Here is a 23,596-nt window from a genome sequence, read left to right on the forward strand (position 1 = left end):
TTTTTATAATTAGTATAACTAAATAATCAGATTGATTTGCAGTATGAAATAAACGTCAAAATTTTACATTATTTAAAAACAACAAATTCATTACCAGAGCAACCTTAAATTTTCTATTTGAAATAGCAATCAGCAGTTTTTTTAATCGTGAGGAAATGTACGATATGGATTTATTTGTGGTTAGTTTTTCTCCAAAAGCCATTTCGACTAGTATAATAGATTCGAATAGAAATTGGGCTTTGTAATCCACAATTTACTGGCCGTGAATCATTATTACTCTAAAAATTATAAATCCTTATAATTGAAGTCAAGCCTTGAACTATTGTGTGTTTTTGTGGTGACATTGAAGTAAATGATGATTTTGTTTTGTCAATTTGTTAACATAAATAAAATCATAAAAATTTCAAACGACAAAATCCTTAAAATATAAAGTTCAATCTTCTCTGCCTACCCCTACGGGGAAACGATGTGATGGTTTGTTTGTTTGTTTAACTATACTTTTTATGTGTTAATTATTATACATTTATTTTTTGTCTTTTACTATGTTTTTAACTATGTCTTTTACTACATTTTTACTTTATTTTAAACACGCTTTTCACTCCTTTTTTACAATGTTTACTATTTTAATTATTTTTTTCTATGCATTGCTTACTGTTTTATATATTTGTTTAAAATACTGTCTTAGAACGGGGTAAATAACCATAGTTAAACAGTCAATGAAACATTGTATACATGTATAATTTTATGTGTTTGATATGATTTAAATAAGTAAATAATTAATAACTAGTAACAAAAAAATTAGTGGTTTATAATTGACGTTCTTTAAAATTTTAGTAAAAAACACATTTTCTTACCAAATAAATCGTTACATAGATGCATGTTGAACAAAAATAACATATTAAGCACGATTGAATGTTGGCAAATGAGTGGTTACTGATTGCCAATATCGGGTGTCGGAGATGAACATCTTCCGTCAGATTAAAATGTCCGTCGTACGAGCTCGGATCGGACAGTAGTCAATCACGTTAACATTAGACCAGCGTTTTATAAATATGTGTACTTAGACGAGCCACGCTTTATAAAATTGAGTTAGATGTCTAATTTCTCTATTAATATTATTATTAGATTTTTTTAAAATTGTTAATCGAGCAGCTTAAAGCTTATATGATTAAATCATTTTTTTCTAATTTGGCGTATTTTAACTTTATCAAAACAAATATATCCATTTTTTAAAAGTTATTGAGAGAATACGTTGAGACCGGTTCTCGTGGAAGCTTATTCCAACCATCAACAACCCTTTTGCTCAAGAAATGCTTCCGTGAGTTGAATCTGGTTTTCTCCCGCATAGACTGTAACTTTAAATCAGTGTTATTTATTATTATTTTTTTTTTTTAAATTATTAATAAAACATATAATACAAAAATTACATATTATACTCCCAGGAGTTAGTAGAAACTCATTTGGGACCGTAATTATTATTCATTTATATTATAGAAAAAAACAGTCAACAATGATATAATAATAAAAAAGATACGGTTTAAAGACACACCAGCATAATGGATATAAGAAGAAATAAATTGACAACATTATTAAATCGCAAGGGACAAAGAAGAACAAGGAAGAAGATATTACCAGAGGGACTGCATACCTGCCATATGTACAGAATGTAACTGACAGGATAGCCAAAGTGCTGAAGAAACAAAATATTGCAACAACGTTTGGGACTGTGGGAAAAATAAAAGACCATTTAGTAAACCCAAAAGATAAAAATCCTCTGGAAACTGAAGCCGTGTACAAACTAAGTTGCCAAGGATGTGATAAAGTGTATATTGGACAAACAGGGCGCACAGCAAAGAAGAGAATTGACGAACACAAAAGAGCGTGTAAACTTGGGCATCCAGACAAATCCGCAATAGCGGAACACTTTATAGACACAGGACATTTTTTCGTCTTTGAACCAAAAATTCTACATAAACCTAGTAATTATAGTGCACGAATAATAAAAGAGGCAATTGAAATACACAGATATCCAAATAATATAAACAAAAACGACGGGCTTAAATTAAATTCAACATGGTTCCCAGCACTACATATGACAAAAACGAATAGAAATGTGCCTACTGCCGGCTGCGACACAGTACAAATTACTAGTACATGAACATGATTATTCTTTCCTACAAAACTAGAAATGTGCCTACTGCTGACTGTGACACGGTACAAATTACTAGTACATAAACACATACATTTCTCTATAAAATACACAGTTTTCCCTGAAGATGGCTCCTGCAATGGTAGCCGAAACGTCGGATCAAATCCAACATACACGGTATCACCCAAAAAAGATACATAATATTGACACACCAGCAAAGTTTCTAAATAAAAATCATACATATTAAATTGTGGTACAACAAAAGGGTGCGTTTGTGTGTATTTGTATGCGAGTAAGTGTAGAGGTGTGTTTGTATGTATTTTTGTTAGAGTAAGTTTTCAGGTGTGCGTAAGCGTCAGCATCATCAAATAGCAAGTAGGAGCGTATCGCAGCCAGAAAGGATGAGTCTTAATTTATTTATTTTTTAAATTAAGGGGCATGTTAAATATATCAATAGATGAAAAAAAGCATTAAAGTTTGAGCAAGAACGATAGAGGAAAGAGTGTTGTGCATAGTTAGCGCTACAGACTGGCATATGGAATAAATACTTTTTTCTTGTCACGTGAAAGGGAATATTAACGAATTCTTTTAATGTTTCCTATATATATTTATTACTACGTTCTTCTTCCTTTCTGAAACGAGTTCTGGAGCATGCGGCCGCCGTCATAATTTGGAACTAACACTGACTTCCTTCACTGTCATGCTGGGAAATTAGATAAAGGTGATTGTACTGACCATGTGTATTCGGGAACTATACTGCAGTGAGGGGTACAATGAAAGATTTTTAAGTTTAAATTTTTTGTTTTTTTTGCGATTATTTATGCAGAACTGAAGAAAGACACGAGTCTTTATGAACAGTTTCGGGAAAGAGGTGGGTGCTTTCATTTTAGCTTCGAAGTCGAGCATCTTAGTTTGAACATGGAATCCAAATTTGGACGGCTGCATTGTGACTGTTTTTTCAATTTCAATTTTAATTATATTTATTTTTATATATGAACATTACAAAATGGAATATCTTAATTAATTCTGCAGAAATTTACGAACAAAGAAGTAATAATGATCTCCTGTACAAAACAATCAAAACTCTGCCTGGTCGAGGACTGCTGTGGCTTTGCATCATTTTGGAACAATTTAATAGTAATACATTCAAGTTTCCTCTCAAACATGACCATAATACACGCTTCACGTCTAATGATGGCTTGGTAATACCAAAAGTATGTAATAAGTATGTAAATAGAACGCTAAAATATTTAGTACCAGAAATTTTTAATTTATTACTAAAAAGAACTTAAATTCACTCACATTGTAACGAGAGCAAAATAAGAGAGTAGCTACTCGATTTTAGTAAAAATATAACAAGTGAAATTTTTTTTAAATTGTAAAAAATATATGATTATACTATTAAAATATAATAAATAAATAGATACAAATACATATAGAAATAATTAAAATAATAAGGTAAAATTAGGTATGCATAAAAATAACACATGAGTATACATATAAGCTAGAAAATAATATGTTTAAAAAGTAAGAGAATCTTGTAACGAAAAACTGCTTCAGAGACGTGAAAAATGTCAATGTCCAAACTAATATTTTTCAACATAGAGATAGCCTTTCCAACAGGCATAACCATTGGCAGGTTGGTATATTGGAATGTGAAACAGTCTATGCTGACGCTGTCTAAGGTAACTATCCGGAACATAAAAGCTAATGCTCCTCATTATTTCAGGGTTGTCAATAATACCGTGCAACAATCGAAAGAAGTGCGTAGTTAAATACACATTCCTTCTGTTCTTCAAACTGCTGTAACCCAGCATACCCTGGAAAAACTCAGTGGGATAAAGCCATGGATAATATCCGCACTCCCTCATGTAGAGAAACCGACGAAATTTGAACCCTCTCCACCATAAGAGAGTACTTCAACTCACACGGTCCCCAAATCATCGGGCCACTCTCGAGTCTACTTCGCACCAACGAGTTACAAAGAATTCTCGGTATATATATACATATACATATATATCTATATTTATTATGATAATTTATATAGCGCCGCTTTTGTAAAAATCACCCCGTGGGCGCTGTACAATAAATAAATATCCCACCACGTCTTGCAGCTACAGAGCGCATAGGTGGTTGGGATTCTTGTTCCTCGTCTCCAATTATGATATACAGGAGCTAGATTACAGCACGTCTTGCAGCTACAGAGCACATAGACAATAAGAAATCTAGCCCCTATTTACATTTTTTATTTTTTATTTGACAATAAAGTTTAGAGATTTTGTGATAAGTTAGATAATAACAAGTCTTGCAGCTACTGGGCGCATGGACGGTTGAAATTCTAGACCTCATTTACTAAATCATTTAAGTTTGTAAGTGAAAATTCTTGATGGAAGTTCATTGTAATTTATTATATAAATAAAAAACGAGTGATACTTTAATCCATAACTGCATATTTCAAATTTGTGGATTAAAGTATCACTCGTCTTTAATTTATATAATAAAAAACTCATTTACTAAATTTCGGTATTTAATAGTTGATAGCATTTACCTATTGAAGCTAGATTAATAATCATCTTGCAGCTACAAAGTGCATGGACGAGTGAAATTCCGGCAACTTAAAATTGTCAATTAATTTACAAAAACAAACATTGAGCTTAATAGTAAATTTGTAAGTGTTCGTGCTAAAAAGTAAAGAGTAAAAAACTTAACAGATACAGCACTTCAACACTATGGATAATATAACAGATAAAGTACTCGTGTACTACCAAAACCCTGGCAGTACGCAAGACGAATCCTTACATCTTCAACGAACTACTACAAACTGTTTCGATCTGATCATGACATGTCAGGGAACTCACAAAAGTGATGCCCAGATCTTTAACCTTCGAAATCCGCATAAGATTCTGAATTTTATATTATGACCTCTATCATGTCACCCTTTTCTCGCTATTTCTGCAGCGTTGTTGAAGCGGCCTCCGTGGTGTAGTGGTCAAGACGCTTGACTCACTCACGCACGGAAGGTTCCGGGTTCGATTCCCGGTGAGAACACAAACAAAAATTTAATGTAATTTTTCTCAAGCTTGGTTGTTCTGTAATGTAATTCACCACTGTAATTAGGCCTCCTGGCCTGTTGTGGTGCAAAAAAAAAAGAAGTATGTGTTATATATTAACCCTGTGTCCAGGCAGACGGTATGTTTGCAAAATAGAGCCATTGACGAGTGTTTTCGACTCGATGGCTGCTTTTAGGTAAAAGTCCTGAATTAGAAAACCGAGTGGAGATAAATCCACATCTTGTGTAATGGATGACGCGTTCACTTAACATTTTTGAGATCCTGGGAACAATTCCTTGCAAGGAGAATGTGAAATATTGATTTATTTATTTTTTTAACTGCAATATTTTATTGTCCCATCTCAACACAGAACTTTTAGTCCAATATATTTGGAACTTATGTCTCGAATAATGTACAATATACTCATGTATGTAAATAAATAAATAAAATTGTCTTAAGACTGGCACCTGAGGCGTAAAACTGATCACCTTTCTTTCATGTAGCATATTTTATTTATTTATTTTTATTTATTTAATTTTACAATACGCCCAAGGGGCATTTACAAAAAAAATATACAGGTAAGTACAAACATAGTGCGTAAAAATTTTAAAGATAAACAATGCTTTTTGTATACATTTAGAAACAATAAGAAGCATACTGCCATGCAAAATAAAAAGTGAAACTTTACATAGTAAAAAAGAAAAAAATTAATTATATGGATATAATAAAAGTAATTGAATTAAAAAGCAAATTGTAAATAACTTGTAAAGAATTCAAACAAAAAAATAAATAAATTTTCATATACTTATAAGTATAAAAAATGGTATCAACAAATTATTGTTAAAAACAAATAATGAAAATTAGTAAGTATTAATTAGTAGTTAGCATATGGTCAAACTACGCTACGCAAAAGGCCTTGTTTCAAATTGTGTACATAATTATAAGATTCATTGTAAATACCTCCATATCCTTTTTTTATTTTCTCCAACTGAACGGTTTAGGTAGGTAGGAAAAAATTATGTTAAATAAATAAATATTTAAGCACTAAAAAGTTGCATATCTCTGCTGAAATGATATAATAAAAACCCATTGGGAGTCGAACCCGGATTACGAGACACCTAAATCTTTTTATTACGCCAACCACTACACCACAGTGTCGTGACCAGCAGAAAATAACATTCTTTCATTAGACCCAAATTCGATACGCGGGATAGAACTGAGCGGTGACCATGCATTATTTTATTTTGGTAAACAGTCAAAAGTATATTTAAAAAAACAACACAAAAATAACAGCAATAAGCTGCTATTATTTTTTTCTGTTATTGCAAAGAAAATAAACATTTTTTTTAATAAATCGCCTCCCCAGAAGTACACAATGGCATATCTATTCGGCCATCTTGTTTCTTTATAACGTCCATGTTGTATTCATTGATTATTACAAATTGTTATTACATCGCTTATATCGGCCCGTGGTGTAGTGGTCAGCGCGTTAGCTTACCATGGAAGAGGTTTCAGGTTCGATTTCCAACATGGTTGACATGAAATATGTATTTTAAAAAGTGTTTTGACACTTAAAGACTGATCATCTTACCTCCACGTAATTTAAAAAAAAAAAAAAAAATATTTGCTTTCTTATGATTTACCCAAATATTTAATGTTAAAGGCCATTTTCAACGAGTTGTAAATAACTCACTATTGGAAAATGGGAATAAAGTTAGGTAGAGTGGGATTCGAACCACTGACCTTTTAGCCGCGAGATACGCTGCGATTGGTGTACCAATGTAGTGTCCTATGCACCTTTAGGTACGGAAAGGGAATAATAATGATGTTATTCAATGTCGTGGAGTATTAAATGTCCGAAAAAAAATTGGGGGGAAGGGGTTAAGAAGGCAAGGGACTAAGTTATTGAACGTTACACGGTTGGTTCATTTAAATCAAAAAGTGGGCTAGATTGAAAAGATATTTGATTATTTATAAGAGAATATTATTTTTTTGAACCTTTGTATGTAAAAAACTACCGTGTTGTTTAATTTAAGTCCTTTTTTATTATTTGAATCTAAAATTCAAACTTTCCTTACCCCTCCCACACAAATTCTGCGACATATAGCATGATATTATTGACCTAATTTTAGTGCAAGTTTAGACATGGTGGTGTTTGCATCCCCTTTAACTCTGCGTGTAATTTATGTATTTTTTCGTAAATATTATGTAAACTGCGGTGACGGTAAACATGAAAGCGTATTTTATTATCTGCATGTCGGTGTAGTAAGTGTCCTGACAAAGAGACGGGTACGTCTCGATACCGGTAGACATAAAAGTCGGTCAGGGGTCAAATACGAATATTGACTAACATTCCAAACCAGGCGAGAGAAGTGTGCTTGTCAATTTAATTGATGGATGCATCGAGAAAATTGGAAACTGGATGGCTGAAAACAGACTTACATTAAACCCATCAAAAACTGAACAACTATGGGTGGCTTCAGCCAGACGACAGAATTTGATCCAGGATACGACCCTACCCAATGTAGGGAGTACCGCTTTACCCACCGTTAAACTACTGGGAGTTTTACTCAATTCCGACATTTTTCTTGACGCTCAAATTAGTAGAACGATAAGTTCATGCTTCTACCAGCTGAGACAAATTAAATGCATACGCAAAAATTTGCCGGCTGATGCCGCCCATCAATTAAAAAATACGTTTGTAGTGTCTAGAGTCGATTATTGTAATGGTATCTACGCAGGTCTACCAATGAACAAAATGACTCGCCTACAATCTGTATTGAATGCCGCAGCGAGACTTATTTTCGGAATCTCTAAGTTCAGTCATATCACTCCACTACTTCGGGAACTACACTGGCTACGTTTTCCACAGAGGGTCGAATACAAACTCTGTTGGCTTATGTATAAGTCACTGCACAACTCTGCTCCGGAATATCTAAGGGAACTATGCATTCCAGATGAACTAGCTGACAGGCGTCTCACGCTTAGATCAGTTACGTCTACGGCGAGAGGAAAAGTTATTATACCTCTAAGCCAACAGCGCACTAAATTTAGTGAACGCGCATTTGCGGTCGCAGGCCCTATGGCATGGAATGCTCTCCCAGCAGAGGTGCGAGGCTGTGAAAGTGAAGTGATGTTTCGGAAAAAACTTGTTTTTTTAAAAACCCACTTGTTCTCTTAATCATTTGAATAAATCCGTAGCATGTGACAACAAAATAAATTATTTTAATTAAATTACAAACTTAATAAATCACTACGTTCAGGTATTTTATTACAAAAATGGCGCTACATAAGTTATCCATAATAATAATAATTCTAAATATTTATAAATATATTATTTTTTTGTTGAATCACGATCACCCTAGTTCCACAGCTTCTTCTGATATATAATGCTGGTACATTAGAGACGTCAGATAGGGTAACGGTAAAGATTTGAAAAATTCACCTTTTGTCATTAGCAGGTGTACCGCGGGGGACTTGATGACCCCTTGGCGAAATGTTTCGGCCATTATCAAACATGCATGGCGGTGAATGAAGCGTCGAGCCTAATCACCGCGCCGCGAATCGTCATAATTTTTATTAGCATATTACTACAGAGATGGAAAACATTTCAGAGAACGGCGTATGGAAGTCCAGGCATTTGCGAGGCTTATAATCTGTCATGCCTAGTTTAGGTGGCAATTCGCCATTCTCATTTTTTATTTTTTTATTAAAAACAAATAAAAATACAATATTACAACTAAATTCAATTTTTTACAACAATATTTTGAGTTTGTCCAAATTTAATTATTTTTGGACAAACTCTTTTTGGACAAACTCAAAATATTGTTGATAAATTACCTGGTCCATGAAGAAGTATAGAAATTGAAAAAATAATATTTTCAGGCGTTGCCTATTATGTAGGTGAAATAATTCAATTAGATGAATCTCACCCGCAAAAATAATGGTTTCAGCTCTTTAACTTCACAAACATCAACAGATGTAAGAATTGAAGGAATATAGATGTTCAAATATAGGCAGAATGGTGAATGTTACACAGTGTGTAAAGTGGCTACTTAAACCAGCCATTGACAGGTCATAAGCACTGTAGATGTAGAAATTTTATTATTTTACCATAGTATATTTTTATCTACGCACCTATATACCATTCTGCACATGTTTAAATATCCATATCTCATCAATTTTTCCATCTGTTGATTTTTGTAAAGTCAAAGTAAAACTTTTGCTCAGAGACATATATAATTTATCGCACCGAGAGTGTTCAATATTTTGGAAGAGCGTATTAAACTCTCAAGGACAAAAACTATTTTCAAGAGATTAGTTAAGGACTTGATTTTCCTTAGTGAGAGGGATTTGAGTAAGAAACTCCTTAATTATTTTCTCAGTGTTTGAATTTACTGTTTACCATATTGATGTTTTTTAAAATTATTTTTGGGTTTCTGAACCGATATTTTTTATGATATACTGATGTGTCTGTGTCAACTAATTGCTTGTCCCATTTAAATACTGGACTTTTAGTCCCATGGAGTTGGGACTTATGTCTCAAATAATGTGTAATCAACTACATGTATGTAAACAAATAAATAAAGCGCATAAACCTTTATTGATGCGGGTGAAATTCATCTGACTGAATTACGTATTTCACCTACATACTAGGCATCGCATTTTTTTCAATTTTTCTATACTTCCTGACCAGTTAGCAGATGGAGAACTGGATGCGAAGCGTAAACCTGAACATATTTCCTTCCTGATTCAAATGATTAAGATACTCTCAAAAATGAATATTTACCAACGCAGTGGCTAACGTATTATTTTCAAATAAATATTTTATTTTAACCTTACTGGAAATCGAACCCGAGACCTATGTCATTGTAGACGTAAGCTGTAATCAACCACGAGGCGGAATATTATATTTACTGACTACTGATTTACTGACTTTAAAAGTATATTTGAGGGTACTATAAGCATACCTAGAAATCTCCACCAAAAACGGATAATTAGTACCTAATTGATGCCAAAATACGAGTAAACTATAGATAAACACCCACCAACTAAATAATAGTGAAATTCAAAGCCATTTCTAAATCTTGCAAAAACAGATTTCAATTATACTACTGGACACCGCAAACTCTTTCAGCATAGCGTTCTCCATTGAGTAAGTAAAGCATAATTTGAAATCTCACAATTCTTTTTTCAAAGTTTTTTGCAAATATCTCAGTAATTCCTTCAATGGAAATTAAATTCTAAGTTTATAACATACCATACCTGTAGATGGTATATTTTTATTGCTAATATTTTGTATTTTTGTTGTTTAATATTGGATATAATTGTGTATTTTATTAATTTCATTTTATAGTATATAATTTATTGCATAAAAAAAAGTTGTTTTTTAAAAATCATTTTCGTTCAGTAGAACTCCGTTCACCAGAACTCATGTCAAATGTCCAAATCGTTATCAGGAAATAAAAAATAAAAGAAGTTTTGATTTTGGTTTAATTGTGCAATTAATTTTTCCGGGTACACATAATACGAAGTTTAAATTTATCTTCAATTTTATTTAAAAAGTAAAATTAAATTTTTGCATTTGAAAAATAGAATATGTGTACATTTTTTTCTCTCAACATGTTTAATTTCGAGTTACCGACGAAGATACTTTGAATTTTCATACAAATATACACATTTTCGTACATAAATATCGATGTTCGTTTGTACTGCCTCCGTGTAGTAGTGGGTAAGACGCTTGACTCACGCACAGAAGGCTCCCGGATCGATTCGCGGTGAGAACAGATTAATTTAATGTGATTTTTTTTAAGCATGAGTGTTTTGTGTTTTAATTCACCACTGTAATTTGGCCTTCTGGCCTGTTGAGGTGCAAATAAAATACAATCTTAATATGTACCGCTGAAGATAGCGTTCATACTGGGGTACTGGACATGTTTAAATAAGTTTTAATATGATTTCAATTCGCCGTATTATTTTAAAAGCAATTAAATCTGTCACTCATTAATCTCATTAATCCGGATAATTAGAGTTTAACTGTATAAAGGATATTTAATAAACTGAATCTTATAATTTATTTATCAAATTAAAAAAAACTAATCTTCTTTAAAAAAAGTAAAATATATACAGAATATTTTATTTACTGAACTTTATGGTATAAATGAAACATTTAAAAAAAAAAACGGTTCTTTGTCAAAAAAAACTTGTGAAATGTATTCTTCAGCTAAAGATTTCCCAGTGAGGAATACATTGTAACCAAATCATCTAAAAAATGTTACAATGTTTATCGACGAAATCGAGAAAGGAGTGCTGCGTTGGTTTGGACATGTGGAGCGAACGGACAGCGAAAGAACGGCTAAAAGAATTTACGATGCGAATTTGGATTTTGACGCAGATAGCGAAGAAGATCGAAAAAGACATGTTAAGACCAAATCTAATAAATGCTTAAAAATTGACATCTCTTAAGTCGGAAAAATTGGCGTGCATGCATAAGAAGATTTATGAATGTAGAGGAAACGAAGTATGTATGCAAAGACAGGGTGATATGGCTTTTTATCCTCTCTGTCTACCCCTATGGGGAAACAGACTGATGTTTTTTTTATTTGTTTGTAATTGCTTAATTAAAAAAATCTCCACTTTATATTATTTTTAATTAGTAGCTGTCGAGTCAAATACACTCGTCCAGGATTATGGTAATATTTCGCAAGCAGAACTGTATTCTTCGTGCCTTCCAGACACTGGAATTATTGTTATCCTTATCGCTTTAAAAATCAGCAAGCGTGACAAACTTGAATACATTATTTTTAAAACATCCAAGACCATTAGTCAAATATAACTTATTCTCCCAAAGGATTTTTTTCATACGAGTATTTTTTCCCGTGGTGTACCTTCCTGTTTAAAATAATAAAATTTGCATTTTTAATACGTTTGTTTTTGTCCTGGATCCTTTTTGTTTGCGATTTTTTTAAATAGGGGGTCCCATAGATAAAAAAATTTGCATAGGATTTTTTTATTTCTATACCGTGATGTATGCAAATCCTGTTTTGTAAGGATGCCTTCAGATAGATTGTAATTATGTGTGTTTAAACAGGAACTTTCACACAGTTTGTGAATAATTTATTTATAAACTAGTTTGTTAGAATCTGGTATTTGCACGGTACTAAATTTTAGTTTAATTCAATTTATTTTATTTGATTCACACTGTGAATGTTATAGTGCATAATTAAGAAATAAAACGTCTTAAATATTTCAAATAAATACAAATAGCAAGATAGACATATTTCATGATCCTTTCCTAGCTTTTGCAAATAATCTCATCGGAATAAATTTTAATAAACAGTGGTCTACAAGCAGACGTGTATTTTGTATAGTAAATGTTTGTCCAACTTAAATGTAAAATGCCAAATGTAATTTTATAAATTCTGTGTAATTCTGTTTTTAAATTATCATTATGGATAATTTAAACAGCGCCATTTTCGTAATGTAAATACCTTAAGGGCGCTTTACAATGTGATTATGTAAATAAATTTATTTAATTTGAACTTTTTGATTTTGTAATTTAAGTAAAACAAGATACGTACATGTATGTGCATGTGGAATTGTATTGACCACTGAATACTTTGTATGGACGAATATTTGCAAATTTAATGTTTTTTTCATCATCATCATTCCCTTTCCGCACCGAATGCTGCATAGGGGACTGCATTGGTAAACCAATCGCAGCGTATCTTGATCATTTTTGTTACATTAAGGTAAGATGATCAGTCTTACGCTTCAGGTACCAGTCCAGCGACTATAAAATATTCTGGTGTAAAAACACCCTTTTAAATTAATATTTCATATCAACCAAGTCGAGAATCGAACCCGAGACCTCTTGTTTGGTAGGCAAACGCGCTGACCATTACACCACGAGGCCGACAAATTTATTAGTAGTATATAACATATTTTGAATTCCCGCAAAACCGGTTATTTCATTGGCCACGCCCCTAATACGTCACAACTCATGTTAATTTACAACTTTGTTCCTAACTGTTTATTTTTTTATAGAAAGTCGTCATAAATCTTTACGTCACAATTATCAATGCCAAACATGTAACATTGTTCTAGTGACATTTTAAAAATATATTTTTATAAAGTTTTTTAGTACGGCGTTTTCTTGTTAAATTACCTAATAAAAGTAAAAAACGAATATAAAGTAAAATAAAAAATTTAATAAAATAAAATAAAATGCATTTACAGTAAAAACAACTTAAATGCGTTTATAGTATTATTTAACTAATTTTATTTATTAATTTGACAATTGTAGTCTGCATTACTTTACGGGCTGTTTAACCCATCACGTAATGTAGACAGTAAATAAAAGTTAGAACTTCATGAATAGAAAGCAGATTGCTGCCAAACTGCTGATTGTACAGAAAAATAGATCTTACCCGCAGAAGCCGTATTCAGCAAGCAAATCGCCTTATTAATGTGTGAATTCTGACATTTGCACGGCTTTCAGGTGCGTAAAAGAGTACACGAGATCTCGCTCTATTATAATTGTTGGGAACATACAAACTGATCTCTTTCTGTATATTTGGATTATACGAGTATATACTTCCAGAAATATAAGCAGGGGTTATGAAATGACTTTCAATAAAATGGTTATAACAGACGCACGGAGCATAACAGAAAATGCGTTTCCGCGTGATTTTTCGTTACCTCCTGGATTTATTTATCATGGGTCTTTAAGCGTTTTAATTTGAGATTTTAGTAATTTGGATAATAAAGGCGGGGCTAGAAAGGGGTGGAAAGGTTTGGAAGAGGCCTTTATCTTGCAGTGGAGAGAAGAGAACAAGGCCGAAGACGAAAGAAAAAATATATTGACCTAACTACCCGATTAGAAAAAATTAACGTTTCACTCATCAGGAATATTACTTCTGATGGAATGATGCGAAGTAATGATTCTGATATCTTTTTTTAAATTCAGATAACAAATTGAAGTATACAATATTACTGCTAAATACAATTTTTATCTTATGAAATCTAGCTCTAGCTCTCTATTTCATCTGCCAGCAGTTCGTACGAACTATGCCCAGAACTCTCCACTTATACGTTTTGTTAGTGAATATAATTTGAACTTTCTCCTTATTGATCCATTTGATTGTAAAAAAATAACATTTAAAATGCGCGTCTTAAAACATACTTTTTTGTCTTATACTTAGTTTCAATAATAAAGTCTTATTTTATCTTATGTTACTTTATTTTATTTTATTTTATTATATTTTATCCCTAATTCTTAATATTTTAAATTTATTTGTATTTTCGACACTTGACACTTGTGAAATATTTACACACATGTCCACTCTCATTCCAATATAACACCCACTCACCCACCCTCTCACTCACTTACACTCACACAAACACACTAGTATGTATTGTGCGTGTATTTAATGTATTTCTGTGGATATCTGTCATTGGTTTTATTCTCTGTATATTTTATTTGTTGTATTTTTGTTACATATATTACTGTTGATATCCCCAATAAATAAAAAAAATAAAAAAATATATTTATTTAATATTTACAATACGAATGTTGATGGATGCAGAAATAGAGGAAGCCCGAGAAAGACACGGCATGACCAAATCCAACAAATACTTAAAGATGGACATGTCAAAAGTCGGAATAATCAGCGCGCGTGCATGAGAAAATGTATGAATGTAGAGGAAGCGAGATCTGCATGCAAAGATAGAGTGTTGTGGCGTTCTATCCTCTCTGCCTTCCCTTACGGGGAAACGGCATGATGGTTTATTTGTGTTTGTTTGTTTTATTTATATTAACGTTTCCCATCTGACCCTTGAATGGCCATATTAACATATTTTAAGGAAGTTCTTCATTTACAGTATGACATATTGTGTAATGATTAACCAGCATATTAAAAAACAATGTTTAGAGAACGTCCAAATGCTTACAGACTGGCTGGATTTCCTTCCAAGAGAGTTATTCTTATTTAAATTTGTTACCAACAGAGAGGATTGAAAAATTAGACATGGGATTTTTTTTCATGCGTTGCTTAGTAGGTGAATCGGTTCAACCGGATAAATATCACCTGCATGATAAAGGTGTCGGCTCTTTTACTTCACAAAAGTCAACAGATGGAAGAGTTGGGAAATGTGGATTGATAAACATAGGCAGAATAATGAATGTTACACTAGGTGTAAAGTGGCCTCTTAAACCAGGCAATGACAGATCTTAAGCCCTGTGAATACCTGGACTTCCATGTTCCATTTTTAAAAAAAAATTCTCTCTCTGTTGTAATAAATTAAAATACTAAAATAAGTTTAAATCGTTTACTACCAATTAAAATTCACAATATACCAATAGATTTTCAGTGTCATGTATTTTATCAATGATATTTATCTTATAAAAACCAGATTTACGAGGAATCAATAAATCCTTTTCAGCCTCCATAATTTATCGTCTTTATTAATTGTATTATATCTACATACTATCGATAGTATAATGTTGTACATCGAATATAAGAAAGCTGGTTGAATCGGTATCTTATAGGATTTAATTCCATTCAATTTAATTCATTTATTTTTAAATAACATGTACATAACAAACTAAAATTTTAAGCAACAAGAAATAAAAATGCATCAACGAGATTTTTGTCAAAGTAGTAGGAGAATCCTGCTGTGGAAAACCCTTTCGGATACATGGATCAGATCAACATCCAGAGCGCTGTTGTTCAGCATAGCGGTAGCTCTTCCAACAGGCTTAACCATCGGTAGGCTGGTCCTGTTTATCGGAATACGAAACAACCTTTGATGACAGGGTAAACCATAGATGTCACATTGAACAAAATGTTGAAGAAACGTTGAAGAAATGTGATTTTGAAATGGTGCGATTTCCAAAGCATCATATTTTTTAAACCAAATGAGATAATTTGAACATAAAAGGAACTTTCAAAATCAAACAATATTTTTTTAAATAATAATAGTACCTATTAAAACAGGGTATCTGGAACTAATGATGTTTTTTTATTAAAACAAACTGGATTTCAATGTAATGTTGTTTACAATTACTTCAATTTAACTAACGAATTTCTCGAACAAGTAAAATAATTTGTATATCTGGGAAGCACGTTTTTAAGAGATGGAAGAGTTGAAAAAGATGTTGAAAGCAGAGTAAATGCAGGCAACGAAATGAACGACGCACCAAGCACAGTAATTGCTAATAAAAATATGTCAAACTTGAATATTTTATTAGCTTTTTATTAAATCTAATCAGTGTCAGAGTAATAACACGTTTTCATATTAACATTTGAAGGTACTACTTGCAAACCCGGCAAAATCCATCTTTCTTTATTTTGAACAAATCACAAAATACCGATACAATACTTAACTTTTTATTATAATCAATAAATATTTTATACTTAAGCAGTGATGGCATAAGCCTGATTATGTCAAGAAACAGTAGTGAAATAATAAATTTAATTGTATACATTACCAACTTTGCAATACTCAAGGTTGCCATGTTTGCAACAAGGCCGATAATTTAAAAGTCAAGTCTTACAAATTAAGCCGTATTTTTAACTGGCCATATTAAAATTATTGTAAAAAATTTTATTTTGAATAAGTTTAAATTAATATCTCACTTTTTTTTAATTTTGGATTTTGCCGGGTTTGCAAGTAGTACCCTCATTTCATATCAACATCGTTTTAAAATTAAACTCCGGACCTCTTGCATGGTAACCAAACGCGCTGACCAACTTGTCAATAAAGGAGATATTTTTTATACCCTTCGATAAATAGTATTTTATTCCCCTCTGCTTGAGTTGCCTGCAGAATTTTTTTTTCTAAGGGTGGCGGCGAATTAGCATTTAAAGTTACCCTCTAGTTTATATCAACCCTTTTTTGAAAGAATTTATAAAAAAAGATCCATCAGATATTGATAAATGAGTGTAGTTCTTACCAATGACGAGTAGTTAAAAAGACGCATTTTAAGCGCGTAATAGATGGCATTTTAATTCTGAGATAATTGCCTTCCGTGCAACTCTTTCTCACATAAAAATGCCTGTACGAGGTCTCGGGTTCGATTCCTGACATAGTTGATGTGAAATATTTATTTTATAGGGTGTTTTCATACTATAATATTTTATAGTCCCTGGACTGGTACCTGAAGCGTAAGACTGATCGTCTTACCTTCATGTAACCAAAATAATCAAGATGTGCTGCGATTGATGTACCAATGCAGTGCCCTGTGCACCATTAGGTCCAGAAAGGGAATGATGATGATGAAAACATTTTTATATCCAGTTTCCCGTAGCACTAAACTTCTTTATCCTCAAAACGTAATTTGAAAATTTCATGGCTCATAAAATTACAATCGTTCACAGTTTATCACGACAAGATAACTTTAAAAGTTGTTACTAATTTCTTAATATATTTATTCAATTATTTTTATGAGTAATTACTTAGTTAAAACAAATTTGCATACGTAGATATCAGATGTTCTAAACTTTTTTTCAAATAAAATAACATTTTTTTTTTTTACTATGATCCTCTATGATTACCGAATGAAGCTTCTCGCTACTATTCGTGGCCCTGTTATAGGTCATGTTGGATATACAGATCTGGTGGCTTCCAAAAAGAATTTCCAGGCTTTTAAAAAGTTTTGTAATCATTTCAGCGAATTGATCATGTCCAATCAATTTAATCCCAGTCAGAGAAAAATTCACTTCCCTCTTTTCGGAATCCAATGAAATGCATACCATTTACGTCTGGATTACTTTCATTTAGCACTAAATTGCTAAGGCTTCCAGATTACAAAGAGCTCCTTCGGACAGCTTTTCTCATTCATGGACGAGCAAATTTTCCGTGTACGTGGGCACCGCCAAGGAGACTTATGTCCTCAGATGCGGTGTGCGGTATGTGGTGGGCAAGCAGTTAAAGTGGCTACTTAAACCAGCCAGTGACAGGTCATAAGCCCGTAAATGCCTAAACTTCAATATATTCTTCTCAAAAATGTTTCCCTCACTGTCGCAACAAACTTAGATCTAATATCTTATCTCTTTCTGATATTAATTTATCAAATATTTTTGTGTACCGTATATTATATTATTTTCACATATATACTTACTGTTAACTAATTTTCATTATTTGTTTTTAACAAACACTTGTTGATACCATTTTTTTTATTTTTTTTTATACTTATAAGTATATGAAAATGTATATATTTTTTCTTTGAATTCTTTAGAAGTTATTTACAATTTGATTTTTATTTCAATTACTTTTATTATATCCATCTAAAATATTTTTTTTCTTTTTTACTATGTAAAGTTTCACTTTTTATTTTGCATGGCAGTATGCTTCTTATTGTTTCTAAATGTATACAAAAAAGCATTGTTTATCTTTTAAATTTTTACGCACTATGTTTGTACTTAACTGTATATTTTTTGGAAATGCCCCTTGGGCGTATTGTAAAATTAAATAAATAAAAATAAAATAAATAATAACTCCCTAACCAGCGAGTCTGCAAACATTTGGACATACTCAAAATGTCGCTTAACTTAAAATTTCATCAAAAACCAAACACTTGTTTTAGTGTTGAATTTTACTCCGTAGATCCCATTAGTTTGTGGAGAGTGTCTTAAGACATGAAACGAATTTAGCCTGAGGATATTTGTGTGGTTTGAAATATGTTAATTTCGCATGATTTATTTATTCGTTTTAAGCTGATTAATGCCTTTAAACAAGGTGTAATCTATCAATTCATTTGTTTTACATCTATTCCATGTAAACTCTCGAACATTTATATGTATAAGTCCAAGGTAACTAACTAACTAACTAACTAACCATCACGCCATTTCCCCGGAGGGGTAGGCAGAGAGGATAGAACGCCACACCACTCTGTCCTGGCACACTTCCTTTGCTTCCTTCACATTCATACATCTTCTCATGCACGCACGTCGATTATTCCGACTTTTCACATGACCACTTTCAAGAATTTGTTGTACTTGATCATGCCATGCCTTTCTCGGCCTTCCTCGACTTCTACAACCAGACACATTCGCATCATAAATCTTTTTAGCCGTTCTTTCGTCATTCATTCGCTCCACATGACCGAACCATCGCAAAAGACCTTTCTTAATTTTGTCGATAATGCTTAACTCAGCCTTGCATTCTGCTCTAATTTCGACATTAGGGCACCTATCATACATTGTTTTTCCGCACATTCGCCTGAGGGATCGCATTTCAACAGCATTCAGTCTACTTTCGTCCCTTTTTTTCCAACTCCATGCTTCGCTTCCATGCATTAGGGTTGGTACCAGAACTCCATTATGAACTGCTAATTTAGCCTCTTGCGATAGACACTTATTTGCTTCGACAGACTTTAAGGCACCATTAACTCTGTTACCGGCACTAACCCTCCTTTCAATATCCTTGTCCATATTTCCATCTCTAGTAAACATACTACCCAGATATACAAATTCTTCGACCTGTTTCAAACTATCTCCATTTACTACAATCTTACATTCAGTCATAGTTACATTTCTTTCAAAGACCATGACGTTCGACTTTTGCACATTCATTAGCAAATCACTCTCCTTGCACACTTCGTAAACCTTTGTAACCAAGGATTGCAGTTCCAAGGTACGTTCATAAAATAATTTGGTTGAGTATGAAATTTACTCAGCAGTATTTTTAATGCATTCAAATGTTTTTTCTTCTTCTTTTCCTCATCCACTCCTAAATGGAGCACGTGGACATCTCCAGTCGCCTCCGGAAAACCCTATCGGTAGCCAGCCTCCTCCCACGTCAATCCAGCTTCCCTTAGTCCCGCCGAATAAAGTCGAAAGATCGCCATCGATGGCCTTCCAGGGCGGCGCAAGCCAGCAGGTTTAAATAAGAGGCAACTTGGGTTAAGGTTCTCGACGCTCGTTAGGAGGCTGCTGCGTCCGTTCTCGGACTTCAATGCGATTTATAAAATTAAATCACCTTATAGCTAATATTATTTCCAAGCACTTACTCTCAAAACTCAGAATCCAAAAAATATTTTTAAGAAGGTAATATGGAAGTCTAGGCATTTACAAGGTCTGGTTTAAGTGACCACTTTAAAATATGTACAGCATTTACTATTTTGCTCTTGATCAAACATCTACACCACAACACGAAAAAGAGCTAAACCTTTATTCATCTAGCAGAGATTTATCTGGCCGAATTATTTCACCCACTAGGCAACGCCTGAAAATAATTTGAATAATTTTAATCTTAATAAATACTCCCTATGCAATGAAATCCAGCCTTGTCCACGAACATTTGGTCATACTCCAAATTTTGTTACAAGTTAATTGTTTTTTTAGTTCTGGTCACATTATTCTGTTTTTGTTATCAAGTTTATGCCTTTTGGAGGCATTCAAATTTTACTAGAAACATACTGTAGAAATGAAACGTGTGCATGAAAATATTACTTTAATAAACCTTATTCCAAAAAAAGGTGTGTATTAATCTGTTTTAATTTTTTAAAACAACAATTGAACATAATTTTACCTGGAATTTAAGAAAAATACGGCAAAATTTTTGTGATTTAAAATGCACTAATTTTTTTTTTTTAACTGAAATTTAAGTTTTTTCTTTAATAAATTTTCTATGACATTCATTACCCTTTGAACATTGGGAAAAAAAACTTTAACACTTAGCCTTTATACGAGTATCTAAGTTTTGTCTAAATTTCAAGAGGCGTTTCGGCTAAAAAGTAATCATATTTTACTTCTACAAACCTGATGAGATTTTTTTAAAATTTGAAATGCATTATTGTTTTTCTAATGTTGATGTCATTATTTTTTTGAATTACGCGATTTTATAAGAACTTTTTAATCGATACAGCCTTTATATTGATCACCGTTCTGATATATATATTTTTTGTTTTCATCCTATTTTCATTCATCTTCATTTATTTTCTCGCGTTTAGTTAATTAGATCATTCGGCATTACAGTTTCATTATTTGCATTATTTTCTTCTTTTATTAGATTATTTTGCTCTCATTGCTGTGTGATGATTTATTAACTTATTTTATATTATTGATTTATATATATAAAAATACACATTACAAAAAAAAATAATAACGCATCCCTAACTCTGTGAGGCCAAGAGCCCTATGTTGAGTAGGGATACAACATAATGGAATGTGGAAGCATGCATATTGTTAAAGAATACTAAAAATAAAAATTATTACATAAACGTAAACTTTGATATACATCTGGACAACATGCTTAAATGTCTTGCGGCAGTCTCCTGCAATGGTCTCTTCCCTTGGACAAAACCCAACTTGTATACTTCTCCTGAAAATGACTTTCGTTTTGGAGAGCTTACATTGAACACTTTTGGGGTCACAAAAGAGAATTTTTTCTGAGCGAAAGGCGTGCGTGTTTTGTTATCAAAAAATTCAAATTACAAGAAAACCTCGTACGAGCAATCGGTTATATTGTGAGGGTGCTAGAATGTGGTAATGTCGGTCAGAAAATGATCTGCAACTTTTTCGTCTGTCTTCGTACCATTATTACCGAAGCATTTTTTATTATTTTCTTTAGTTACCTAAATTCTTTAAGCCAGAAGTGTGCTTTTTAATTATTTACCCTTCTGTTTTGTTATTTACTCTAAAGCTTTTTATTTACACTATAGTTCCTGTATTTATTTTATAAAACTAAACATATTCTATTAATTTATCATTTAAATAAAAGACGAGTAATACTTTAATCCACGAATTTGGAATATCCAGTGACCAGTTTCATCGCTATCGCGACATTTTCGAGACTGGTATCTTTGTTAAGTAGTTCAATGTATAGAGAAAATACAATTTACAAAACAGAGGAAAGGATAGAGAATTCAAAATTATATGAAAGTAAATTAAATAAAGTTATTTTTATCTTAACGATCATTATCAAATTATTTTCGGGTTAACTAATGAGTTGATGTAATGATATTTTAATGTTTAAATATTTATTTTTAGTGTCCCATCTTTCGTGAGTGTGATTTTTGTCAATTATGATTTCTGAAAAACAAAGGGTAAACAGTCATTAGTAAAAATATATTACGATGTGTATAGTAATGGAGAATGCACGTGTGTTATCTGTTCATTATGTAATTCTACGTCGGGTTTATTTTTTAATCTGTTAATTTGTGGATTAAAGTTTCACTCGTCTTTTATTTATATAATAAATAACAATGAACTTCCATCAAGAATTTTCACTTACTACTCCTATTGTATTTTTATACATACCTTTGTTTCTGCTATTTCTTGTATTTTGAGTTTTATTTTGCTAGCACTTAATTTTGTATTAACATATTACAACAGAGATAAACAACATTTAAGATAAGATCTTTACCATCTTATAAGTCCAGAATATCAAGTTTATTTGTAGCTGCTCGTCAAACTATTATTGACAATTCAATTTCATAAATTAAAAAAAAATACTTACTTGTTTATTTTTATTACATTATACTTGTTTTTTTTTATTTTTTACTATTATATAAAATTGCATTGTAGTATTGGCAAATACGCATTTCATAGATACATATTTTTATTTCTTATTTTTTCGTGATAATATATGCTTGCTTGTTTATTAATTTAACTTAAAAATATCTTTCTTGCTTACCGTGACACTTTATTTATTGTTTGCTTTACAGAATTTATTTCATAAGCTTATATCTTTGCATTTTTTGTTTATATGCTAACGGTTTTATCTTGCATACCTTTTTTATGATTGTTTTTTTTTTTTTTTTCTTTGTAAAACTTTTTATCATATCCTTTTTAACTAATTCCACAAACTTTTTCTGTATATTCTGTTTATTATTTAGTATGTTAGCATGTATTTCATTTTTATTTTTTGTAAATGCCTTTTGGGCGTTAATGAACAAAATAAAATAATAAATATAGAAGTCTAGGCATCTATAGGGCTTATGACCTGTCAATGGCTGGTTTAAGTGGTCACTTTACACACTGTGTAACATTCACCATTCTGCCCATATTCGAACATCTATATTCCTTCAATTCTTTCATCTGTTGATGTTTGTGAAGTTAAAGAGCTGACACCTCTATTTATGCGGGTGAGATTCATCTAATTTAATTATTACACCTACACACTAGGTAACGCCTGAAAATCTTATTTTTCAATTTCTATACTTCTTCATGGACCAGGTGGATTTATCAACAATATTTTGAGTTTGTCCAAATATCTGTAGCCAAGGACTGATTAGTAGACAAGGATTATCTTCACCCTAAACATCAACCATACTTTTATTACCAACTTAGTAAAACTCAAAATATTTTTTATTTTATATTTTTTCACTTCTGTTTCCTATCTGTATACATTTTTTGAGCCTTTATTCTCAGCTTGTGATCTCAAATAATAA

Source organism: Micrasema longulum, unplaced genomic scaffold (assembly GCF_059751315.1).
Source record: "Micrasema longulum isolate JH-2025_06_02 unplaced genomic scaffold, ASM5975131v1 h1tg000041l, whole genome shotgun sequence".
Lineage (NCBI taxonomy): Eukaryota > Metazoa > Arthropoda > Insecta > Trichoptera > Brachycentridae > Micrasema > Micrasema longulum.